Here is an 8,186-nt window from a genome sequence, read left to right as displayed (position 1 = left end):
ACTACTGCAGTCCAGCCTGGGCAACAGAGCCAGACTCTGTCTCAAAAAATAAAATAAAATAAAATAAAATAAAATAAAATAAAATAAAAAATCATAAAATTCAAATGATTCAGAAAGACATGATTCTACAAAATGATTCACATTATATTCATTTTTCTAGGCTTGCATTGTGACAGCAATCCAAAATCAGTCTCTATTTTATATTATCCTATAATAAAGCTATGGGAAGTATCCATTCATACTCTTGACACTGATGTGTTTGAGGTAAGAATAACCAACCCTTATTTAAATGGGCTAAAGGGAAAGCGATGTCTCCCAGGGCCTATCTGGTTCAAGTGCAGTGTGAAAGAGGAGGTTTCTCTCTTGACAAGACAGCACATTTGGGTCTAGATCTTCTACCTTCTGAATGCATTCTAAGAAGCACAGCTCCCTTTTTTGCATTTTATTTTATTTTATTCTACTTTATGTTAAATTAATAAATAATTGTGTATATTTATGGGGTACACTGTGATGCTTTGATTTGTATATACATTGTAAAATATTGAATCAAGCTAATTAACATATCCATTGTCTCACCAGCTTATCCTTTTTTCTGTAGTGAAAATGTTAAAAAATCTATTCTTTAAGCAATTTTCAAATATGCAATACGTTATTTTTAGCTGTAGTCACCATGCAATGCAATAAATCACTAAAATGTATTCATCCATTCTAACTGAGACTTTGTACCCTTTGATCAACATTTTATATTTCCTTCTCCCTTACCTTCCCAACCAAGCCTCTGGAGACCACCTTTCTGCTCTCTGTTATATGAGATTGACTTTTCTAGTTCCACATATAAGTGAGATCATGTGGCACTTATCATCCTCTGCCTGGATTATTTAATTTAACATAATGTACACTAGTACCACCTTGTCTTGAATGACATAATTTCCTTCTTTGTAAAGGCTGTATGGTACTTAATTTTGTATATATACCACATTTCTTTACCTAGTTATCCATCAATAAACATATAGGTTGCTTCCATATCTTGGCTACTGTGAATAACGCTGAATTAAAATGGGACTGCAACTATCCTTTTGACATAGCAATTTAAGTTCCTTTGGATATATACCCAGGAGTGAGATTGCTAGATCATGTGGTAATTCTATTTTTAGTTTTTTGAGTTTGCCCTTTTCCAAAATGGCTGTACTAATTTACATTCCCACCAACACTGGACAGGGTTCTCTTTTCTCCACATCCTCACCCACACTTGTTATCATTCATCTTTTTGATATTGTCAGAATGAGATATCACCTCATACATGTTAGAATGGCTATTATCAAAAATAGCTTAGGTTTGAGGCTGAGTGCTTTATTTCTCTGCATCCCTTGGTATTCCCCATAGACAGGACTGGACTTTCTTATTTTTACCATTTCTTTTCAGGCAGATCCATGCTTTATGTCAAGATTCTGAAGCCAGAGGAAATTCTCACACCTATATATTATAGAAGATTTAAAGCATCCAAGCACCAGGGTTTAAGAATGAAACAGACCAACAAACAATTCTCATGTTCTTTATATTACATGTGATCTATGGTCTATTCCTATAGTGAATCTCCACATTTTCACACAAAGCATAGAGTAGATTAGGTCATGCATGATGCTCAATACTTTAGCAAATATACTGGTACCTATTCTACTACATCCTCTCTTCTAAGCCCTATTGTAGAACAGGGAATAAACAAGTATCAGCTGTCATGCAGAATGCATTCTAGTGGAACAAGATAGAAAATAAACAAACAAGCAATAGATATTTAGCATGCCAGATAAGCGCTAAGAAGAAATACAAAGCAGTTGCTAACTATGATAGGATTCAAACTGTGAAAGCGGGAATTGATAGCAGAGATGATGTGGAGAAAAAGATAATCCATTAGGTATGAAATCAGAAGTTAGGCTGTTGGATGCTTCATCCAAATGTTGTTGGTATTCAAATGGATGAGAAAGTTTTTAAGAAGGAAAGCAAGAGTGTGAATGGAGAGAAAGACTATCGACCGCAAAATAAATTCTTAACAAATAAGAGTGTCCATAGAGGCAGAATATGATGGCTACCATGTAGCCAGGTAGAAAAAGATGATGCAACTGGAGAACAAAGCTCCAAAGAAAGAGTTTTGGGTTTGTTTGAGTGTGTTTTGGGAGAGTTGTTTGCTTGTCTTTTTTTATACAGGGTTTCATCAACTCTGGATGTAGAGAAGTTTTTTGAGAATTAAAACATCGGGTCCATCCACACTTCTGACACTGACATCTCTGAGGTTACAATAAACAGCTCCCATTTAAACAGACTGAAAGGAAACCAATGCCCACAGGGGCATATCTGGTTCAAGTGTAGTGTGATAGAGCCAGCTTCTTTCCTGACATGGGAGAGTATGCAGTGTCTAGAGCTTTCACCTGCTGAATACATTCATAGAAAGCACAGTTTAGAAATATGCTTATAAAGTTCTTCAGGCAGAAATGTTGAAAACAGACTCTCCACTGCATAGTTCCTCCTGCTGAGAAACTCAATAGGGGAGGAAGGATCCTCAGCTCATCATTAGGGGCACAGTAATTGCCAAAATTTTTCAGATCCCACCTGGTAATATTACATAACCATTATATAACTGTAGTGCCAAATATTTGTTCCAAAACAAATATGAAAACAAATAAGAAAATGGCTGGCCAACTCAGAATATAAAACCAACACCATTGGTTTCCCATCTATTTGCCTCTTGTTTATATGATTGGTTTGTACAATATCTTGGGATCAACTGCCTGTTCATTACACATTATAAAAGCAGTACTTCTTTTATTTTAAATGTCATATTTGAACTTTGAAATATTTGATATTTTTAAGTTCATTAAATCTATACTGTGTTTGAATGTACGGAGAGGTGTGTAGAATTTTACTGGGTGAAAAGGGACATATGTGTCAGACTGCTCTAAGGGAAAGTTTCATGCTCTAGAAAATTCATTTGCATCATCGCCAGAGTGCGAAGAGAAGCTGCAATCAGTCAGTTGTCCACTAAAAAGAAATCAAGTGAATGTTTGATGCTACAAAATAATTATTGTTAATTTTTAGATGTGACCAGGGTATTGAGTTAAAATCTTAAGAAGTTCTTACCATTCAGAGACATATGCTGATATATTTTTGAAGTAAGTGATGTGATGTGTGCACAAAATAGGGTGACAAAATGAAGGTTCTGTGGTGTGGCCTTTGGGAAGAAGGTCCAAACCCTCTTGCCTTCACTCCCAAACTAACTGTATTGCCGCAGTTCTCTAAAATAAACAATTTTTCCTCTGTCCCTCGTGTTTCAAATCACTAGAGTGGGAAAGTGATCCAGAGTACAAAGCAGCTCCAGCGGACTCTTGAATCTTTCCTAAAAACAGCTACACACAGACTCACACGACAACAAGATTACAAACTCTTAACTACAGCAATGCCCAGATTTGAATGCTGCAGGCTGACAATTGCCCCTCTAAGTTCTGCTGGACCACCTAGGCAAGAGGAGAGAGAATACAACTGGAGGTTAAAGAACCAGAGTACCAGAGTTTTGCTGTCTTCCTCTCCTTTCCCTCATTTTCACTCTCCCTTCCCCCCCAACTTAGCTGCACCGCGCTCCTCCTTTTCCTCTCCTCCTTGGCTGTTCCCTAGCCCCTTCATTCCTTCAGGCTCTGAAGGCCCTCTCCCCCTTCCCCTCCTCATCAATCCCCACTCCTCTTCCTCCCTCCCTTCCAGGCAGCGGCTGGAGGAGACGCCACAGCTGCTGCTGTTACTGCCGCTGCAGCAGGTCTCTGTCAATATCACCCGCCCACGCGCGATCTGGATGTTGAAGTCGCGCACTGGCCTGGAGATGAGGGCGGGGGAGAGAGTGGAGTGGCTGGGAGAGGGGAGGGAGGAGTGGAAAGGAGACAAAAACAGCTTCCAAGCAGCGGGCGCGGCTCAGCTGGACATCTGGGCAGGAGAGGTCTCTGGGTCAGCGGCTGGAGAGCCGCCCCAGTGAGTCGGTGTCTAACTGGAAATTTAGTGGGCCCATTTACTGCAGAGCCACAGCTGGTGAGGGCAGACGCCAGCCTAACAGCAGCTTCTCAACTAGAGCTCAGAAAACCCGAGAGATCCGTGGAGAAAGAGAAGCCCAGGAGGAGGAAAGGGCTCCAAGGAGCCCTGCTCCTGAAGGTTCCCTCAGGCACTGGTGGAGACCTGTCGCTTCGTAGCAAGTAAGTGCCTTTTTTTGCTGCTGTGTCCTTAATGGTGATAGCCGCTATCTGTTGCCAGCCTTTCCCACCCACTCCCACCTGCCCCATCCTATACACACCCTTAGGGTTCCCAGCAGGAGGATAGAGGTTTTAAATTTTGAACGTGCATTGAGAGAGTTACTTCAAGAGTACACTTCGAGAGCAGCCGTGGTCTGTTGGCCTTTGCATGGCATGTGCGGTCAGTTTTCTAATTCCATCAGGTAAGCTTTTGAAACCAACATTCTCTGTTAGTGTAAAATTCTAGGCACCCTATGTGACAATGACTTACATTACATGATACAATGATAGTATAAAATGGAGGAAAGGTTACGCAGATTGGTGTACACTTCTAGGAATCCTATCTCTTATTCTAAATAACAGAGATTTCAAGACTGATTTTCCCAAAAGAGTAGTCAGTATAAAAGTAGAGGCATTGATGTGATTGGAAGCAGTGTGGTCGATTTAGTCAGTTGGGCATTTTGGTATTGACTGGATCAACAGAGATGATGGTTGTTGTTGTTTTTGCATTGTTTTGCTCTATAAAATGCCTATCTTCTGGAGGTTTTCTTTTACAAGTGATAGTGTGACCGGTTGTATTAGTCTCAAAACTTATGACTTTGGTCAAAACCAGACAAATGATGAGCGCATGTGGAATGACACACCGATGGGCCCCTTTCATTAATGAAAATGATGGGTTCCAGTTTGGAAATTGGACTGAAAAATATCTTGAAATGGGAAAGAGTTTGGGTGATGCTTCTTGTGGATACTTTCCCCACTGCTGTTCATTCAGGAAAGCAGTTTATGGCAAAGTAGAAGGAAACTGGGCCCTGTAATAAACAGAATCCTGGGAACCATACCTGCTATGACTAGCCTTAATTAAAGATTCTATAATCCAACTGCTGTTTTTACAAGTGAGACCTGTAAGGAGTAATTTGCTGAGGCTGCCTGGCAATCAGTAATTGAGTGGGAAGTCCAATGAAGAGGTCTTTGGGATTTAGAACTATAAAACTTGATTTCAATTTGTGTACACATTAACCCAATTATTTAACTTGAATAAGCTTTGTTTTCTTTATTTATAAGTGACACTCCAAAAGTCCTGATAAAACTAATTGACAGAGATGATATAAAGGGTTTATGAAAGTATTATGTGTAACTGTTGATTGCATAAAGGATTATTCTGTGTATTTATCTGCTTCACTATTCTGGTTTTCCTTCTAAGTCTGATTCAATATAAGCATACAGAGGACTTTGACATGCAGCTCTAGAATGCACTAGAGGAAGTGAAATTCTAATCCATTTCTTGCCACCTGTACAGTTTAAAGCATATTCTAATCTGAAAGCCTTTATCCTCAAAAAAGTGAAAAGTGTGTGCTTTGGATAGCTTTGCATATTTAAATACCTTGTAATATTCTCCAAATATGCTTTACCCTCTTTCTGTTTTTTGTTTTAAATTTGACTTTAGATGTGTAGTTCTGTTTTCTGGGGATGAAGCCATCACGTATATTGGATATTGCTGAATGTATTTGGTCCATTACTTAACATAGGAGAAATCAAAGTTTAGACATAAATACTCTACTCTTGACTGCAGAGATTAATTAAAGTCTTGCACCTGGGGGATAGGTACTGTGAGTCCCTTCTTTCCCATGGATATGTTTAAAGTAATAGAAGAAAGACCTCAATTTGAACATGGGCTCAGGAAAAGGGGTCAACAGATCCCAGATGGCACACAACCCTTGGACCTGCTGCTGCATATCAGTCTCCATTGGAGAACTGGAGGCAGAGCCAAGCACTTCAAAACTGGACATTCTGTCTCCATAGCCTTGTATGGTAGATAGTTTGGTAGGGGATATACACTCTCACTGATTTTCCCAAAGTACGATAAATACCTGTCTAAAGCATACTAGAAATAAAAATAACAGTATTTTCCCCAATCCCTTACTCAGGGATTGGGAAATCGACACTCCAGCCCTAGATCTCATTGGGTTGAGATATGCATCACAATTGGGGTATTCAGAGATTGACTCACCATCTATCTACCACCTTAGACTCCCTCCTGAAAGCTTATGGTGGAGGCATTGGAGTAAAAGGGATATTCTTGATTTCTGGGAGTCTGATCCCATTATTTCCACTAACCATTTTCAGTATTTGTCAGTGTGAGAAGAGCATCTATAACCTCTGCCCACCCCCACCCCCACCCCAGATATCAGCAATGCACAGTCACCCATTGTCACATGAGAAAATCTTGTACAAACAGATCTCACTTTTCTTTTCCCGCATTGGTTCCTTCTCTTCTATTAGTGAGGACTAACCAACCAGACAAGTGAGGTCTCATTGCAGCAACATTGAAAGAGGGAGCCTTTGAGGTTAAAGATAAGATTTCATCTGAGGGCTTCAGAGGTTATTTTTCAGTTGGTATCTCCTGACCCAGCTGAGATTATTATTTACATACATTTGTTCAATTATTGTTTATTACAAATGAGGCTCCATCTTCTTATATTCCATCCTGGAATCCCTAGCAAACAGGTATCCCTGTTGTCTCTGCAGTATTTGTAATTGACTTGACTCAGCCTCGTGCTGGATAAGGATAACCAGCTCAATGGACGGCTCTGATGATGGTGTGAGTCAGGTGCCACACTGACTGCCTAGACATCAAAGAGCTTGATAGAAATGCAGAATCTGGGGCCCCACTCATGGAAATTCTGCCTAGAAATGTCTGATAGTATGATAGGGCATTTGGTTTTAAACTAGAACAGGAGGTGATACTGATTTGGGGGCCATAGACCCTGGGTGAATATATTGTATTGAGTAGAATAGTCTGTCTTTTCTATTTTAAATGCTAAGGTGAGGCTTCCAGTCCACCAGCTGCTCACCCTCTGAGTTCTCCCAGAGGCAACATGGTCTAAGCACTTGATTACAGGTTCTTGCCCATATCTACTCTCTTTCTCTGGCCCTGGGGCTCTATGTTGGACATTTTTGCCCAACTCAGAGTGAGATAAAAACTAAGTCATGCTCACCCTAATATGTTTCAAGGCACCTCTCTAGTTTCTCTCCAATTTGAGAAGGGGATGGACATCTGTATTTTTGGTTTCACATTTGAAAAGCTGAAGGAGCTTTTGGGAGTGTTGTGGGGAGGGTGGGTTGGAATCCTGGAAAACCACACAGACATTTTTGGAGTTGTCGGAAGCAGAGGTAAATAGCCAGTTCTAAGAAGCCTCCAGGGTTTCAGTAAATGTGCCAGTTCTGGATTTTTTTTTAATTCAGAAAATGCCTGGATCAAAAACTTTTAAGAATTATAATCCAAACAAATGGCAGTGCAAATGACAGAGTCTCCTTTTTTAAAAGTCTGAATAATGTTCCATTGTGTATATAAACTACATTTTCTTTATCTATTCATATGTTGATGGATACTCAGGTTTCTTCCATATCTTGGCTATTGTAAATAATACTGCAGCAAACATGGGAGAGCAGATATCTCTTCGACAAACTAATTTCAGTTCTCTTGAATACACATCATTTGTGACAACATGAATGAACCTGGAAGACATTATGCCAAGTGAAATGTTCCAGGCATTGAAAGACAAGTACTGCATGATCTCATAGATATGTGAAATCTAAGAAAGACAAATTCTTAGAGGTAGAGAGTAGAATGGTGCTTTCCAGAGACTGGGGGTGAGGGGGTGAATGGGGAAAGGAAAGATGTTGGTCAAAGTGTGCAAAATTTCAGTTAGAGAGGAGGCATAAGTATAAGTGCTCTATTGAACAGCATGGTGGTGATAGTTAAATAATAATGTGTTGTATATTTCAAAATCCTAAAAGAATAGATTTTAAATGTTTCCACTACAAAGAAATAAGTTTGTGAGATAGTGGGTATATTAATTAGCTTGATATAATCATTCCACAATGTGTGTGTATACGTACATATATATATTTTATATATATATA

At 39.5% G+C, this 8,186-nt stretch overlaps 1 protein-coding gene across 1 annotated transcript in view; it reads left to right on the top strand.

Annotated features, from left to right (window-relative positions):
• Nucleotides 1-3,932: 3,932 nt before the first annotated feature.
• The window catches only part of SCN7A (sodium voltage-gated channel alpha subunit 7), a 93,172-nt gene continuing 88,918 nt past the window's right edge, over nucleotides 3,933-8,186 (top strand). The window contains 1 exon segment of the mRNA XM_017867494.1: nucleotides 3,933-4,226. The gene's annotated coding sequence lies outside the window, so the exon portion shown is untranslated.

Source organism: Rhinopithecus bieti, unplaced genomic scaffold (genome assembly GCF_001698545.2).
Source record: "Rhinopithecus bieti isolate Rb0 unplaced genomic scaffold, ASM169854v2 scaffold_3854, whole genome shotgun sequence".
Taxonomy (NCBI): domain Eukaryota; kingdom Metazoa; phylum Chordata; class Mammalia; order Primates; family Cercopithecidae; genus Rhinopithecus; species Rhinopithecus bieti.
The sequence above is the reverse complement of the archived record's forward strand: the minus strand, read 5'-3'. Positions and strand labels throughout refer to the sequence as shown.